Source organism: Elaeis guineensis, chromosome 12, assembly GCF_000442705.2.
Source record: "Elaeis guineensis isolate ETL-2024a chromosome 12, EG11, whole genome shotgun sequence".
Lineage (NCBI taxonomy): Eukaryota > Viridiplantae > Streptophyta > Magnoliopsida > Arecales > Arecaceae > Elaeis > Elaeis guineensis.
Genome location: NC_026004.2, coordinates 47682146 through 47701101, shown reverse-complemented (window position 1 = coordinate 47701101; position 18956 = coordinate 47682146).

The following is an 18956-nucleotide window of genomic DNA, read 5'->3' as shown; positions in this document are numbered from 1 at the left end:
TCCGGTTCGTCCTGCCCGAACCGTGCCCGCGATACGTGCGATGACGTGTATCTTCTTTTTTCCTGACCCACCGGGTCCTGTAATGTGTATTTCTGTTAAATGAAAAAGTAATTTCAGTACCTTGTTTGCATCTTATGTTAAATAGTTGTCTGCCGGACTTCTTCGTTTTCCTTTCATTCTCTTTGTCTGTGTTACGTTGTTCCAAGGTCGTCGGCGACTTTTTCAGTTCACGTGGGGTCGTCATTTGCCGAGCTCCTTTTTGGCTTTTGTGCCGTTCGGGGATACCCACTTGTCGGGTTCGCCTGGATTCTTCTCCGCTGAAGTCGGGGCTAAGTTCGGCTCCCTTGATAGTCCGAACGGAGAAGCCCTCCGGGAGTTGGAGTAACTCGATTCTCGTAAGAGCCAGGGCAAAGTTTTTCTCCAATTAAAGTTATAAGTAAAGTCCGACTTTCGTAGAAGTCCGGGCGGAGTTGTCCTATAGCTGTCGTTGGCGGTGGAGCCCGGCTCCCGTAGGAGTCCGGGCGAAGCCGTCTTAGCGGCGGAACCCGGCTCCCGTAGGAGTCCGGGTGAAGGTTTCTTGGCGGCTGAACCCGGCTCCCGTAGGAGTCCGGGTGAAGTCTTCTTTGCATAGGGACCCGGCTCCCGTAGGAGTCCGGGCGAAGTCTTTTTTTTTTTTTTTTTTTTTTTTTGCGGCGGAACCCGGCTCCCGTAGGAGTCCGGGTGAAGTCTTCTTGGCGTAGGGACCCGGCTCCCGTAGGAGTCCTGGTCTTTCACTTTGCTCATGTCAGGACGAGGTTCTCCTCCTGTTCCTGACAGGGCTGCGGGGGCACATATGGGCGTTGCAAGGCCTCTCCCCCCATCCGGTCTAAAAGAACCGGGCCTTCGACTTTGCTCAAGTTAGGGCGAGGTTCTCCTCCTGTCCCTAACAGGGCTGTGGGGGCACATATGGGCGTTGCAAGGCCTCTCCCCCCATCCGGTCTAAAAGAACCGGGCCTTCGACTTTGCTCAAGTTAGGGCGAGGTTCTCCTCCTGTCCCTAACAGGGCTGTGGGGGCACATATGGGCGTTGCAAGGCCTCTCCCCCCATCCGGTCTAAAAGAACCGGGCCTTCGACTTTTATAAGATTGCCCTCTCGTTTTTGATACCGTCTGCTTGAATTATCCTAAGACAAATGGGCATGCATTTTTTTTTTTTTTTTGTCAGGACGAAATCACTGGTAGTACATCCGTAAGTTTTCTGAGCTCCACGGTCGCGGGAGGTCAGCTCCCCTGAGTTCCCTGAGATAATAAGTTCCAGGTCGGACTACTTCCTTGACCTCATAAGGTCCTTCCCAGTTTGGGGCAAGCTTCCCCTGGCCCTGAGGTTGTGAGACAGCAGCTCGTCGGAGCACTAGATCCCCTGCTTTGAATGCTTTGTTCTTCACTCGGGCGTTGTAATATCGGGCAACTTTCTGTCTGTAGGCTGCCATTCGAACCTGAGCAATCTCCCACCTTTCTTCCAGTAGGTCGAGGTTGGCTCTGAGACTTTGCGCGTTTTGAGGTTCGTCGAATGTCACGACTCGTGCCGACGGGAGTTTAAGCTCGATCGGGATGACGGCTTCCATACCAAAGGCTAGAGCAAAGGGAGTCTCTCCTGTAGGCAACCTCTGGGTGGTCCGATAAGCCCATAGCACATGATAAAGTTCGTCCGCCCAAGTCCCTTTTGCTCTTTCGAGCTTGGTCTTAATCCCCTGCAAAAGGGTTCTGTTTGTTACCTCGGCTTCGCCGTTCACCTGGGGATGGGCCACTGACGTGAATTTGTGGGAGATGTTTAGGTCTTCACAGAATTCAACAAATCTGGCTCCCACGAATTGCCGTCCATTATCAGTGATGAGGGTTCTAGGCAAACCGAACCTGCACACGATCGATTTCCAGATGAAATCCTGCACTTTCGCTTCTGTGATTTTGGCTAGTGGCTCGGCCTCGACCCATTTGGTGAAGTAGTCGATCGCTACAAGGAGGAATTTCCTTTGACCAGACGCCATGGGAAAGGGGCCAAGAATATCCATTCCCCATTGCGCAAAAGGCCATGGGGCGCTCAAGGGTGTAAGCTCAGTAGCAGGCTGTCTCTGGACGTTGGCATACCTCTGGCATCGATCACACTTTTTGACATATTCAATTGAATCTTGGTGCATGGTTGGCCAGTAATATCCTTGGCGGAGTAGCTTGTGGGATAGAGACCTGGCGCCTAAATGGCTTCCGCAAGCTCCCTCGTGCATTTCCCATAGAGCGTAGTCAGCTTCGGAGGATCGGAGGCATCTTAAGAGAGGCAGGGAGTGCGATCTTTTGTATAATTTGCCCTCGTAGAGGATGTACCGGGAGGCTTGATTTCGGAGTTTTCGGGCTTCTTTCGCATCCTGGGGGAGAATCCCATCTCTAAGATAGGTTATTAGCGGGTCGACCCAGCTGGGCTCGTGGTCGATCTCCATTACGAGTCGCGGTTCTTCCGTACTCGGTTGTTTTAAAACTTCAAAGAGAACGCCCTTTGGCAATTCGGCCGGAACCGATGTCGCCAGTTTGGAGAGAAGATCGGCTCTAATGTTCTCCGACCTCGGAATTTGCCTGATGTCGAAATTGTTAAAGGCAGGGATGAACTCTTTCACCTTTTCGAGATATTTGGCCATACTGTCCTCCCGTGCTTCAAAGCTCCCGCTGACCTGCCCCACCACCAGCTGGGAGTCACTGTGTACCCGGAGTTGACCTATTCCAAGCTCCTTAGCGATCCTCAATCCTGCGATCAGAGCTTCATACTCCACTCCATTATTCGTTGCGGGGAATTCGAAATGCAGAGCGTACTCCGCAATGACTCCCTCCGGGCTGGTCAAGATCAGGCCAGCACCCACGCCTGCCATGTTGGACGATCCATCCATATGGAGGGTCCAACAGTTATCGGACGAACTGGCTTCTTCGTCGGGGGAGTTCGGCTGAGTACTCAGGTCATCAATTTTGTTTTGCTCAGGTTCAGCCTCCTCGGGGATGGTGCATTCCACTATGAAATCCGCCAACACTTGGGCTTTTATCGCCGGTCTAGGCTTGTAGTTGATGTCGAATTCTGTAAGCTCAATGGCCCATTTCGCCATTCTTCCGGAGGTATCGGCTCGGTGTAAAACTGCCTTGATCGGTTGGTCGGTGAGTAACGTCACCGTGTGCCCTTGAAAGTAAGGTCGGAGTCTCCGAGCTGCAATCAACAAGGCGTAGGTCAGTTTTTCTAATTTAGTATACCTGGTCTCGGCGTCCCTCAACACGCGACTAATGTAGTAGACCGGTCGCTGGACTTTCATTTCCTCCTTAACAAGGACGGCTGCAAGGGCTGTGGGAGAGACTGCCAGGTACAAAAATAATTCCTCTTTGGGCTCGGGCTTTGCCAGCAGTGGGGGTGAGCCAAGATAGCTTTTCAATTCTTCAAACATCTGTTGGCATTCAGGGGTCCAACAGAAGTTTTTCGGCTGCTTGAGAGTTTGAAAGAAGGGCAGACATCGCTCGGCCGACCTTGCGACAAAGCGATTGTGAGCCGCAATTCTTCCTGTGAGGCACTGAACCTCTTTGATCGACCTTGGGGCAATCATATCTTGGATGGCACGGATTTTCTCCGGATTGGCCTCGATCCCGCGCCCTGATACCATGAAGCCCAGGAACTTCCCCGAGGTTACCCCAAAGGCGCATTTGGTTGGGTTCAGCTTCATTCTATACTTTCGAAGAGCGCCAAAGGTTTCTTCGAGGTCGGTGACATGATTCCCGGAAGACCTGCTTTTCACGAGCATATCGTCCACATAAACTTCCATATTTCGGCCGATCTGCTCCTTGAAGATTTTGTTCACCAGTCGTTGATAGGTCGCACCCGCATTCTTGAGGCCGAATGGCATAACCCTGTAGCAGTAAAGGCTGCGATTAGTGATAAAAGCAGTCTTTTCTTCATCTTTCGATGCCATCCTAATCTGGTTATAGCCGGAGAATGCGTCCATGAAGGTGAGAAGCTCGTGGCTCGAGGTAGCGTCCACCAGTTGGTCGATCTTGGGCAGGGGGTAGCTGTCCTTTGGGCAAGCTTTATTCAGCTTTTTGAAGTCGATACACATCCTCCACTTGCCGTTTGCTTTCTTGACCAAGACAACATTGGAGATCCACTCTGGATAATTGACCTCCTTGATGAATCTGGCCTTGAGAAGTTTATCCACTTCCTCGGCTATCGCCTTCTGCCTCTCTGGGGCATGACTCCGGATTTTTTCTTTTGTTGGCCGATGTTTAGGGTCGACCGCCAGATGATGTTCCATGACTTCTGTCTCAATCCCCGGCATATCCACCGGGACCCATGTGAAAACGTCCGCATTCCTTCGGAGAAAGTCCACGAGATGCGTCCGCACCTCCTCCTCCAGGTTGGAGCCAATCAACACCACATGCTCCGCATTCCCATCATTCAAAGGAATTGGTATTAGGTCCTCGATCGGGCCGCCCCTCTCTTCAGCGAGGTCGTCGCGCGCATCCAACCCGTCGACTGGACAAAGGTCCGCTTGATCGCTTCTTTGCAGGACAATATTGTAGCAGTGCCTGGCCAGCGCCTGGTCTCCCCGAACTTCTCCAATCCCTTTGTCAGTGGGGAACTTCAACTTCAAATGATAGGTTGAAACAACGGCTTTGAGGGCATTGAGGCCGGGTCGGCCAAGAATTGCATTATAGGCAGAAGGCGCCTTTACCACCAGGAAATTCACCAGGGCTCTGGACTGCTTTGGATGCTGACCCGCGGTCACAGTTAGGGCTATCGTTCCTTCCGTTGGAACGGCATCACCAGTAAACCCTATCAAGGGGGAGCACATCGGCCTTAGATGACCGCCAAGAGCGGCCATTCTCGAAAAGGCACTGTAGAATAAGATGTCGGCCGAACTTTCGTTGTCGACGAGAATGCGACGGACGTCATAATCTGCTATATTCAAGGAAACTACGATCGTGTCGTCATGAGGGAATTGGACTCCCTGGGCATCCTCTTCAGTGAAGGCTATGGGCTCTTCAACTTTTTGCCGCTTGAGGGGTGCAGCTGATGTGCTGGTTGCCTCCGACCGGGATTCTCCCGAGATGACGTTGACGGAATCCGACGAAGGCTGGTCATCCAGCCACCCTTTATCATCAATCATAGCCGGAGGTAGTTGTGCGGAAACCTCGCGAGAGGGCATCGGATGGGAAAAAGAGGATTGGGTGCCGGAAAAGATGGCCGGAAGCGGGTCCGTTGAGCGCTCCTTCAAGAACAAGGGTGCTGCGAAGACACGCCCTTCCTCTAGCGCCAATCCTGTTGGTGCAAAAATCCGCCTGCGCCGGAGAAGCTGGAGTTGAGGAAGCCGCGGTCGCCGCCGGGACCTGCAAGGGAAGTCTAAACCGGAGGTGCGGTTGCTCCGGCAAGACCCTCCGACGTCCAAGTCAGTTCTCTGCCTCAACAAGAATGGAGTGCTCGAACGGAGAATTTAGCAGAATTTTGAGATAAGGCAAAAGAGCTTAAAGAATAACGTATCTGAGTCTCCCTTTTATAGGCGGGGGAGGCACCGGACTGATGGCGACGTTTGTAACCGCCTGGTAGTGGGCCACCCATGATCAGGGGAATTGATTGCGAAAGATAAAGGAGCAGACACGTGGCCATCATCATGGCCCGCCACATAAGGCCTGTTGTAGGTAGTGGAGCGGCGTCCGTTACTGCTGGTTGTCAGCGAGTAGTGGGATCGTGCAGCACCTGCCGCAGGGAGTGGAGCAACATCATAGCTGTTGACACAGCCTGTCAGAGGGTAGTGGGATCGTGCAGCACCTGTCGCAGGAGGAGGTGGAACCGCGTGGAATCTGCTACAGGAAGTGGAACAGGATCATGGCAGTTATTGTTATCTGCCAAGGGACACGGATCTGTTGATCAAGGCTCGGCAGTGGTCGGAGTTCGGCCTTTGTAGGAGTCCGGGAAAAGTCCCCCTTTCGGACGAGGTCGCGGGTGGAGTAGGGATCCGGACGGAGCCACCCTGCTGTCGATGGCAGAGCCCGGCTCCCGTAGGAGTCCGGGCGGAGCCGTTCTGCTGTTGATGGAGGAGCCCGGCTCCCGTAGGAGTCCGGGCGGAGCCGTTCTGCTGTTGATGGAGGAGCCCGGCTCCCGTAGGAGTCCGGGCGGAGCCGTTCTGCTGTCGATTTCGGCTGCGGATAATTTATACCCAACACCTCCCATTAAGTGAGTGATAATGAGTCCATTAGTTTAATAATCACTGGACGCCCAAAGGCCTGGTGCTTATTGACTAATGGAATTATCATTCATAATATGATAATTTGGTTGAGTCTTTTTGATGGTAGTTAGGTTGGCCGGCCAAAGTCGGGCCTGATCATTTATTGATCCGATTCACCAAATCAAGTCATGTTAATGGTTGGACCTAACCAGATCTTTTCAGTGGAGACCAAAGCCTAATGATTAGATTCTGGGGCAAAATTAATTACTAGAAATTGTTTAGAGAAACAACTGGTTATGAACCTACCCATAGATGCACATGGGTTGACCAACCAAAGTTGGGCTCATGTGTAGTCTGTATGGATTCTAGTACCCACTAAGAAATTTAAGTAATTCTTCGAATTGGAGGTTGAGGCTACCAGTTCGTAAAAATATTGGGAGAAACTTTAGACTAAAGTCCAAGTCTTTAGTATTAATAATTTATGTACTAATAAAGGTCTAGTTTTCTTTTATATAGCTATGGCCACTACTCTGTCACTCCGGTCATTATTAGATAATGACAAGCTCATGGGATCTAATTTCGATAGCTGGTATCAAAAATTAAAAATTATCCTTGAGCATGAATGGATCCTTTATATAGTAATGGATCCGGTACCTTAGGAGCCAGCCCCAAATGCTAGAGGGACGGTCTGAGATACTTACCAGAAGTCGCTCAACGATCGCACCATCGTTCGGTGCATAATGCTGGCGGCAATGAATGAGAGTTCAGCCGCAGGTTCGAGAATACTCAACCACAGGAGATGCTTCAAATATTGAATGACTCCTTTGGCACGCCTGACGATGTTGAAAGGCACAAAACTAGTTGTGCCATTTTCAATGCTCGGATGAGGGATGGGGCCTCAGTCACTGATCATGTACTGTACATGATCGAAATAATTGAGCACCTACGTAAACTGGGCTTTCCCTTGCACGAGCAACTCGATAAGGATGCGATCCTTAATTCTTTGCCCAATTCCTTCTTCCTTTTTCTTACTCATTTTTGGATGACAAAGCCTGCAGTGAACTACCACGGCTTGTTGGGGTTGCTGCAGAACTTTGAGAATGATCACCAGCTCTATAAGGAGTCGGTGAATGTTGTGAGAGGGTCTTCTTCTAGTCGTCGACCCTTTAAGAAAGGGAAGAAGAACAAGAAGAAGAATAAGAAGGTGCAGCCGTATGCTGGGACGTCAGCACAGGGTCAGACCAAGAAGCACAAGCTTGACCAGAGCCAAGTGGAGTGCTTCTTTTGCAAAAAGCAGGGGTACTGGAAGAGGAACTGTCCTCTATACATTGCCTCCCTAGACCCGAATAGGCCAAAGGAGAAGTAAGGTAATTATATGATAATATCTTACAATTTTTTCATTTGTGATACTACTGCCTGGGTGTTGGATATCGAAAGCCCTTATCATATCTGTAATTCGATGCAGGATTTACAGGTCAGTAGGATATTTGATGAAGATGAGAGGTTCCTGAACGTTGGAGATGGAAGCAAAGTTTCAATTCTAGCTTTAGGAATCATGAACCTTGTAATCAACTCTCGTAATGTAATTCTGAGTGAATGTCACTATTGTCCAAGCTTTTTGTTAAATATTATTTCTATAGGCCTTTTGACCATGTACAGTTATGAATTTTTAATAAAAAAAAAACATTTGCAATATCATTTTAAATGGTGTTACAATATTTGTTGGATAACTAAATAATGGAATTTACTTACTATCACAGCCTGTTAATGTGGTTCAAACCTCCGGTAAACGCCTTAGAATGGATAATATGTCAAAAGTCTACCTTTGGCACTGTAGGCTAGGTCATATCAATAAGAACAGGATAAACAGGTTGGCTCAAGAAAGAATTCTTGAAGTTGGTGATTGTGAATCACTTCCAACTTGTGAGTCCTATCTTCTTGGAAAGATGACCAAGTCACCTTTTACTGAAAAAGGTGAGTGAGCCAGTGAACTCTTGGGTCTGATACATTCTGATGTATGTGGACCCATGAGCTCAAGTGCAAGAGGTGGATATTTCTACTTCATAACTTTCACAGACGACCTATCGAGGTATGGGTATGTCTACTTAATGAAGCATAAGTCAGAGTCGTTTGAAATGTTCAAACTATTCCGAAATGAGGTAGAAAAATAAACTGAGAAGTGTATTAAAATTTTTCGATCTGATCGAGGAGGTGAATACCTTTCCAATGAGTTTCTGACATATCTTCGGGAGAATGAGATTCTCTCTCAGTGGACTCCTCCTGAAACACCACAGCATAATGGTGTGTCTGAAAGGAGGAATCGAACCTTGTTGGACATGGTTCGATCCATGATGGGGTTTACTGGTTTGTCGATCTTCCTCTAGAGATATACACTCGAATCGGCTTGTTACCTTCTAAATAGGGTTCCGAGTAAGTCTGTAACCAAAACGCCATATGAGATATGGATAGGACATAAGCCAGTACTCTCGCACCTTAGGGTTTGGGGTTGTTCAACTTATATTAAATGTTTAATTACGGACAAGCTTGGACCTAGGTCTGACAAGTGTTATTTCATAAGATACCTAAAAGAGATCAAAGGGTATTTTTTCTACCTAGTTGATGAGCAAAAGGTATTTGTCAGCCTTAAGGCAATCTTTTTGGAAAAGGAGTTCCTTTGTGAAGAGACTGTTGCCTCTAAGGTCGAACTTGAGAAAGTTCGGCAGGTGAAAAAACTGACACAAGTTGCTGAACCTGAATCGGATTTGGTTAGATCAAATTCGGAACCCATTGTTCTTGCACCCTAAAGGCGGTCTGGTAAAGTACCACATCAACCAGACAGATACTATGATTTCGTGGTCCGAGACGGCGATCCTGTCGAACTTAATGAAAATGATGAGGATCTGATCACCTACATGGATGCAATGTAGAGACCTGACTCTGAGAAATGACTAAAGGCCATGAAATCCAAAATGGAGTTCATGAAGGTCAACGATGTGTGGACATTGGTTGACCCACCCGAAGGAGCAAAATCTATAGGGTGTAAGTGGGTCTTCAAGAGGAAGAGGGGCGCAGACGAAAAGGTGGAGACCTATAAAATTCATTTGGTTGCCAAGGGATATCGTCAACGTTATGGTATAGACTATGACAAGATATTTTCTCCTGTGGTAATGCTCAAATCCATTCGGATTATGCTTGCGATAGCTGCCCATCTGGACTATGAAATCTGGTAGATGGATGTGAAGACAGCTTTTCTAAATGGAAAGCTGGACGAAGAGGTATATATGATACAACCCGAAGGGTTCACATCCACAGATGAGTCTAAGGTGTGCAGGCTATAGAGGTCCATTTATGGACGTAAGCAGGCATCTCAGAGTTGGAACATACATTTTGATAGGACGATCAAGACGTATGGCTTCGTTAAGAATGGAGAAGAGCCCTGCATTTATAAGTAGGCTAATGATCCAGTAGTGGTATTTCTTGTATTGTATGTGGATGATATTCTTTTAATCAGAAATGATGTCTCTGCATTACAAGGAATAAAGATTTGGCTGTCATCACAGTTCTCCATGAAGGATCTGGGAGAAGCTTCCTACATCCTAGGGATGAGGATCTATAGGGATAGATCTAAAAGGTTGCTTGGCTTATCCCAGTCCACGTATATTGATACTATGCTAAAGAGGTTCAGCATGGAGAATTCCAAGAAAGGCTATCTATCGATAGGTCATAGAATTTCTCTCTCGAAGAGAGATTGTCTGACAACACCTCAAGAGAGAGAGCGTATGGATAGAATTTTATATGCTTCAGCAGTGGGATCTATCATGTACGCCATGACATGTACATGACCAGATGTGGCATACTCACTAGGGGTAGTGAGTAGATACCAATCTGATCCAGAAGAGAATCACTGGAAGGTTGTTAAAACCATCCTGAAGTATTTAAGAAATACTAAGGACCAGTGGCTTGTTTATGGTGAATCAGACTTGAGACTTATAGGGTTTATAGACTCCAATTTTCAGTCTGATCACGATGACAGCAAGAGTGTGTCAGAATTTATTTTTACCCTTAATGGTGGGCCTGTCTGCTGGAAGAGTTCCAAGCAGCATACTGTGGCTGATTCAATTTGCGAGGCAGAGTATGTCACTGCATCCGATGCTGCCAAAGAAGCAGTGTGGCTGAGAAAATTCATCACCGAGCTCGAAGTAGCACCCTCCTTTGTTGGTCCAGTTCTGCTCTATTGTGACAGCTCTGGAGCCATTGCTCAGGCGAAGGAATCGAAGGCACACCAATGGACGAAGCATATTCTGCATCGCTACCATCTCATCTAAAAAATCATAGATCGAGGTGATATCGACCTTCAGAAGATCGACGGAAAGGAGAACCTGACCAACCCATTCACTAAAGCCATTGCGGTGAAGGAGTTCGACGACTTCAAGTCAAAGATGGGTATTAGATACTACATCGATCAGCTTTAGGTCAAGTGGGAGATTGTTGGGAATAGTGTCCCAAAGCCAATCGTCAGTCTGTTGACGATTGTGCTCTTTCTTGTATTAGTATATGAATTATAAATTAATAAAAGTTATTTTGGTATTTTTCATCACAAATTGTTTCATCTTCTAATGAATTCCTGTGTTGTGGTGAAGTCCTTAGGACTATTTAGACTTGACAAAGGAGGATTTGTCATTTAGTCCTTAAATCTGTTTGCGACCAAATTATATGCTGTTACCAAGGACAACAACATTTATCAAGCATAGGTCATTGTGTGCCATATGGGTTGGTTGTCCTCTTAACCAAGAAGTGTGGAGACACTGGTATGGCGTACAGGTGAGATATAAGGGTACATCTGCACTGAACGTGATCGATTCCAGAGCTTTTTCTGCTGTCAAGATTTGCTCCGATGGGATATGGGTATAACTGTCCCTCCAACCTAAGACCACCATGGTGACTTGCAAGCAACTCACTGCACTTAAGCACTGGACTACCTGAATTTCTAATTCAGTGATGGAAGGCTGCTGGGTGTAGTCAAGTACTTGACTTGTCGGTGCGTGTGTCAAGATGGGATTGACCACTCCAGTTCAGGAGCTGTGTACAGTCGTGTTTCAATTTAGCAAAATCTTGGTCAGGGTAGTCCTAGTGAGGAGTCACAGGACTGTTTGAGTTGAGCACGATTTAGATGATCTGATCAGGGTTGACAGTTTAACCCTGAGTCGTCCTATACATAGGGGTCAAAAGGGATGAATTATACAGTAACCATATTCGCATAGATTCTGAATATTGCGATTGTGACTATTCGACCTATCCGTATATCGGGTACTATTGCTAGATGGTCACTTTGATTAGTACAGAAATTAATTCCTGTGCTACCAGCTTAGGTTCGAACCTGCGGGGTCACATACATTAGAGGTTCCTATCTGATCTGATGGCTGGTGAAGAGTCCCACTGGATTGGAACTCTTCGACCAAGAGTCCTAATGCTCGAGGACTTTGAGTCCTATGTGATTGAGACTCGTGATTGAGAATCAGCATTCTCTGATCACGAGTTTCACATATTTTGGGTACCGGGGTCAAGAGTCCCACTAGTTTGGGACTCTTCGATCAAGGTTTCATATCGATGGGCTTTGATGCCCGATTGCCCATCAAATTTGGACTCAGTATTTATGAGAGGTTTAATTAGTGATTTGATTATTAATTAACTCAATTTGATTGAGTAATTATTTATGGATCGAGTCCAATTGAATTGGATTCAGTTGGGTTTGACCCGAGTAGGTTAAGAGTTGACCTATCGCTAAGGTGGTTTGGTCCCTGATGTGCTCAGGGATTGGGCTTAGTCAATTTTTGATTTGATTAGGATTTTATTGAGCTTAATTAAGCCTAATTGTGTGAGGTTTAATTTAGTCTAATTGTGCCTAACCTATTTTAATAAGGTTGGTTCAATTAAGTTTGAAACCACTTTGACTTGTCTCCCTGTGCCACCTCACTTCACCTACGCCGATTTGAATTCACGAGAAACAAGTTCTCATGAATTTTCTCCCATGCAGAAGCCTTCCCATGCCTCACTTGTGTGTGCCATCTGAGTGGATAATGATAAGGTTGGTTGGCCATTCAAATTCAAAGGATGTTTGAATTTGAATGGGCAACAAATCCCATGCGCCACCCCTTTCTTTTGTGCGCCACTTATTTTACACGAGAAAAGGTTTCTCGTGAAAACTCTCCATGCACAAAGAAGCCCACGCCCCTCTCTTCTCACATCAAGAGTGGATAAAGATTGGTTGGTTGGCATTTGAATTCAAATTCGATTTGAATTCAAGTAAGCAACCACCTAGCTTTATCCTCTCACGATGTAAAAATACTGTAAAGATGCATCTTGCACTATTTTAAAAGAAATGAGAAGATGGGGCGTGTGACATCTGATCTCAGAGAGAAAAGGGGGCATCAGATAGACCCTCTGCATGAGAAAAGAAAAGAAAAGAAGAGAAAAAAAAAAGAGAGAGTGGGCGTAAGGTTTTTCTTATGTACCCTAGGGTTTCTGCCTAGGGTTCGGGAAGTGAGAAAGTGAGCTACGAGTGTCGTGAGCCCACCAGATTTCAAAGAGAGCTTCATCAACCTCTCAAGAATATTTGTTAATGATTTGGAGCATCCAAAGAGTCGACAGATCAAGATCGAAGGAGTTCGATCAGCATCAGCTGTCGAAAAGATTCTGCAACGAACTAGCATTCGTGAGGAGTCGATCAGATCGGGAGCTTCGTGTGGATGATCCGCAGAGGGCAGACATACTGTGTAGCTATATTATGATGATCAGACCTTTCCGATGGTGATCAATCTATAGCGATCGACTACCTGCACGAAGGTAATGTATTCTGAACACATAGCAGTAAAACGTTTACTGTAGAAGTTTAAATTTTAAATTTAAATGCATGCTATATATATCATATTTAGATCTTTATGTAGGATTAATACATATTAATTAATTAGATTAATTAATAATTTTTACTATAAAATTATAATTTTAAAAAAAATTTAAAATTATCATTTTACCCCTGCACTAAAATTTCCATAATTAGGTCACTCGAAGAGTGACAATCAACTTGGACTCTTCCAAATTGATTTTAGAATCAAAATTTTTCAATTTTTTTTAAGCCCACAAGTCAAGATTGATGTCTAGCAACATATCATGATGATCTAAAAGATTTAAAATTTTGATAAAAAATTACCAAAATATCCTTCAGTGATAAGTTTTCATGTAATTCAATCTTTCAATCAAATAATATTTCAGATGAGCTGTGGGCATAGAAATATGTCAAACCTAATCACTTATCTTTATGTATCTCGATTTGAAGGTGATGATTTAGTTGATGATATATTAAAAACTTTTTTCTAATTATCATCTTATTTTGAGCAAAGACTTTCAGAATCACCATCCTATGAGATCACATAGGATGTTTGCTCCCTGTATTAGAAGTGACTGATCTCTTATTGATCACTCACAACCTTCATACATACTTCACCATAACTAAAACATCCCATACAAGGATCAGAGAATCTAGTTAGGCAGTGAACCAAAATATGAATTCATGTACACAAGGTACCATGGTGACCTCAGGTCAAAGGATCACATATACAACTCCCACTAGAGAATTATTAGTTGACATGTAAATAAGACTCCATCTGATTATTCTCTCACAGGTCAATTCAGTGAACTGATTCTCTAATGAGCACCCATATCTTTGTATTAGTGTCACCACATAAGTGGTTGTAAAATCAACCACCCTCATTTTTGAGTATACATAGGACATGCCAGTCTTACCGGTATCATTGATCTCCAACTCAATATACTAATGACTAAAAATATTTTAGATCAGGATCATTAAGGATTTAGGTCTCACTGGCGTGATCTCATCATGGCCCTAAAACCATTGTACAGACCTATGGGGTTCATTATAATCTTAAAATTAATAAGATACAGCATATAATGAATAAAAAATATAAATTTTATTAATAATATTAATATCAATTACATGAGTTTGGAAGATAAATTACAATAAACACCCTATCGCATCCCATATGCAATTGGCTTGTAGGGTATAATTCTTTCAATCTCCCACTTGCACCAAAGCCAATCACCCTTATACTTGATATCCATGCTATCAAGGTGGCAGTCAAACTGCTGCATTGACAAGGCCTTAGTGAATGGATCCACTATATTATTCTTGGTGTCAACTCGCTTTACGATCACATCACGTCTTTCGTCTATCTCCTAAACAAGGTGGAACCATCTTAAGATGTGCTTGGATTTATGATGAGACCTTAATTCTTTGGCTTGAGCAACTGCCCCAGTATTATCACAATAAAGAGGCACTGGTTATTCAATCTCTGGAATCACACCCAACTCTATAATGAATTTCTTCATCCAGACAGTTTAATTAGCAGCCTCACTTGCAGTAATATACTCAACCTCAGTGATCGAGTCAGCAACAGTTTGCTATTTGAAACTTTTCCAACTTACTGCACCACCATACAAGGTGAACATATATCCAGATATCGATTTGCTATCATCCGGATTAGATTGAAAACTAAAATCAGTATAACCTTTTAGTTTTAAATCAGATCCACCATACATTAGAAAAATATCTCTACTTCTTCTCAAGTACTTGAGTATGTTTTTCACAGCTTTCCAATGATCTTCTCTGGGATCAGTCTGAAATCTGCTTACAATGCCCAAGGCATATACTACATCAGGCCTGGTACATAACATAGCATACATTATTGATCCTACTATCGAAGCATAAGGAATAAAACTCATTCTATTTCTCTCTTTAGGTGTCTTAGGAGACATCTTCTTAGAGAGTTGTATGCTATGACCTATGGGTAAGTAACCTCTTTTACTTCCCTCCATGTTAAACCTCTTCAACATAAGGTCAATGTACTTAGACTGGGACAAGCGTAGCTCCTTTTCGATCTATCCCTATAGATCTTTATACCAAGTATATAGGATGCTTCACCCAAGTCTTTTATAGAAAATTTTTGTGATAGCCAAGTCTTGACCGATTGCAACATCGGGATATCATTCTCAATGAGCAGTATGTCCTCTACATACAAGATCAAGAAGATAATAGCACTCCCACTACTCTTCTTACACACACAAGGTTCATCCATATTTTTTGATGAAGCCAAATGATTTGATTATCTCATCAAAATAGATGTTCCAGCTCCTCGATGCTTGCTTTAATCCTTATATGGATCTATTCAGCTTACATACCTGATTTGCTCTCTCACTTGAGACAAATCCCTCTGACTGAGTCATATAGACTTCTTCCTCAAAGTTTCCATTGAGGAAGGCAATCTTGACATCTATCTGTCAGATCTCATAGTCATGGTATGCTACAATAGCAAGCATTATCTGAATAGACTTGAGCATGGCTACCGGTGAAAAGGTTTCTTCATAATCAACACCTTATTTTTGTCTGAAACCTTTTGCTACAAGCCTGGCCTTATAGGTCTCTACCTGGCCATCTACTCCAATCTTCTTTTTAAAGACCCATTTGTAGTCTATTGGGGTCACACCCTCAGGTACATCAACCAACGTCCAAACTTGGTTGACATATATGGAGTCTATTTCAGTTTTCATGGTATTAAGCCACTTGTCAGAGTCACTACTCATGACAGCTTTCGAATAGGTTGTAGGCTCATCATTCTCAATAATGTGGGTTGTGCTGTCATTCTCAATGACAAATCCATACATGAGTAGTACACTACACACCCTACTCGATCTTCGAAGAGGAGGTGTGTGTAGTGGCTGTGCCTCAATAATATTGGAACATGATCCTGGCTCCTCCCACGGACCTTGGGTGCAGCGAAACTAGCAACGAACAAATCTGGAGACTTTTGGACTCGATCAAAGGCCCTTCACGAAATCAGTCCGGTTGCTGTCTTCTTCGTCAGCCTTTCGTTCCAGATGAAGAACACCTCTAAAATTACCTCTAAAAAATCTAAAATCTGGTACCCAACCAGATCAAGCCTGGACCGAGGTCTTCCAATTTGTAGATCTCAAATTAGGATATTCTAAATGGAGAAGAAGATAGATGTAGACAAACCTTGCAGATCGGTCCTGCTGCAGCCTTTCCTGTAGATCTATTGATGGAGATCTCACCCACGCCTCAAACGACCTCAGATCAACTCCAGATCTGAGAGGGACTTGTATCAACCTAGAAATTCTAGGTCCTGGACCTGATGTTTGAGTGGCTGTAAGAGAGAGAGAAGAGAGAGAGTCGGTGGCTGCAAGGGGGAAGGAGCTAGCACCTCCTTGCTTTTCTTTCCTTTTATGGACCTGACGGCAAGAAACCCTAGGGTTTCTTGCTCTTGGGGCATGTAAAATGGCTAGAGAGAGAGGGAGAAGAGAGAGAGAGACTTGGGAGAAAGAGTTCTGTATTTTCTTGGCTTAATCAAACCTATACACAGTATATGTATATATAAACACAGGGTCAAGTGACCCAAACCCAAAACTTCCTTGACCAACTCTATGGAAAATTAGGTTAACCCAAACCCATATACACCCATGACTCGACCTAATCTCACCTATCCTGGGCCCAGACCTGACCCATAAAGAGTTGGTCCCTTGAGGCCCACATAACCTAGACCTCAAGAACCCGAAAGGCCCACAGCCTTTCAACCTAGGGCCCAACTAGCCCTAGAGCCTCCATGAAGCCCTCATGAATGATGGACCTTGGCCTTAGCCTTGGTCCCCTGGGCCTTGGGCACACCATCTGGATCACAACAATCTCTACCTTGGTATCCCAAGGCCTCATCCAGCTCCACTCTGTTCATCAGCCGAATCAGCTCAACACATCTCTGAAAGCTGTCCCGTGGAAGTACCTTCATAAGTGCATCAGCTGGGTTTTCCTTGGTGTGTATCTTTACCAGCTCCACCTCGCCATCCTCCTCAAGCTCCCTGATCTGATGATACCGAATGTCGATGTACTTTATCCTTGCTTGATAGACTGAGTTCTGTGCTAATAGAAGTGCACTCTGGCTGTCATAGTGCACTCTAATGGCCTCCTGAGTAAGGCCCATCTTCGTCAACAAACCCTTCAGCCAAATTGCCTCCTTAGCTGCTTCTGTCAGCCCGATGTACTTTGCCTCTGTAGTGGATAGGGCCATGATAGGCTGTAGACTCGATCTTCAAGAAATAGGACCTCCATACAGGCTAAAGATGAAGCCTGTCGTAGACCTCCGGGTATCCACATCTCCACCGAAGTCTGCATCTACATAACTGCCAATCAACCCCTGAGCCTCCCTGGACATGTCAGAGTATCCCACTGCACCTCCTCGCTGTCCATAGCAGATGCCAACTCCAACTGATCCTGTCAGGTATCTGAATATCCACTTCAGAGCTCTCCAGTGCTCCCTGTCAGGCTGCGCCATGAACCTGCTAACCTGACTCACTGCATGAGCGATGTCTGGCCTACAACAAACCATCGCATACATCAAGCTCCAAACTCCTGAAGCATAAGGGACCTTCTCTATCTCCTGAGCCTCCACCTCAGTCTGTGGCGCCATGGTCTTCGAGAGTCTGAAGTGACCGGCAAGTGGCAGCTCCGCCGGCTTTGCTCCCTTCATCCCGAACCTCTTTAAGACCTTCTGTATGTAGCCCCCTGAGATAGATGCAGCATCCTCCAGGCTCGATCTCTGAAAATCTCCATGCCTAGGATCTTCCTTGCAGGGCCCAAATCCTTCATCTCAAACTCCCGAGATAAGGATGCCTTCAAATCCTGCACAACCTTCCTACTCTTGCATGCTATAAGTATGTCATCCACATACAAGAGTAGGAACAACCTAGAACCATCCTCAAGAGACTGAACATAAACACAGGGATCAAACTCGCACCTGGAAAGTCCAATGCTGCGCACATAGGAGTTGAACTGCTTGTACCATTGCCTCGGCGACTACTTCAGCCCATACAGTGACTTCTGCAACAAACAAACCTTTCCCTCTGATCCTGGATCCTTGAAACTGGATGGCTGCTCCATGTAAATCCTCTCCTCCAAATGCCCATGGAGGAATACCGTCTTGACATCCATCTGCTCCAGCTCTAAATCCTGAGCTGCTACAATGCTCAGCAATACTCTGATGGAAGTATGTCTGACGATGGGAGAGAAGACCTCACTGAAGTCGATGCCTTCCTTCTGGGAGTATCCCTTGGCCACTAACCTCACCTTGAATCTGATACCTCCCTGCTCTGAAGGCCCTTCCTTGCGACTATAGACCCATTTGCAGCCAATGGGCCTCTTCCCCTGTGGCAACTGCACCAATCGTCACGTCTGGTTCTTGTGGAGAGACTGCATCTCCTCGGACATCGCCTGGACCCACCGCTCTCTGTCCTAGCTCTCAATAGCCTCCTGATACGTATATGGGTCTCCATTCACTGTCACTAGGGTATATGACAGCATCTCCTCAAAGCCATATCGGTTCGATTGCCTGATGGTCCTCTTGGGCTTGTGTAGGGCAACACCAATATCAGTCCTCGATCCAGCTCGCTCCTGCTGGACCTCTCTGCCTCGATCATCCATCCAAGTCCTCTCCACCTATGGAGACACCTTAGGTAGGTGCTCCACCTGAATGTCATATCCTCCAGTAGTACCTGCAAGAGGCAAAATCAAAGAGGTTAGCTGTCCAGCAGCGCCCTGCTGGACCTCCTCCTGCTCCTGCTGCTCCTCCATGCCTGCTCGCCTCCGTAGGACTGACTCCTCA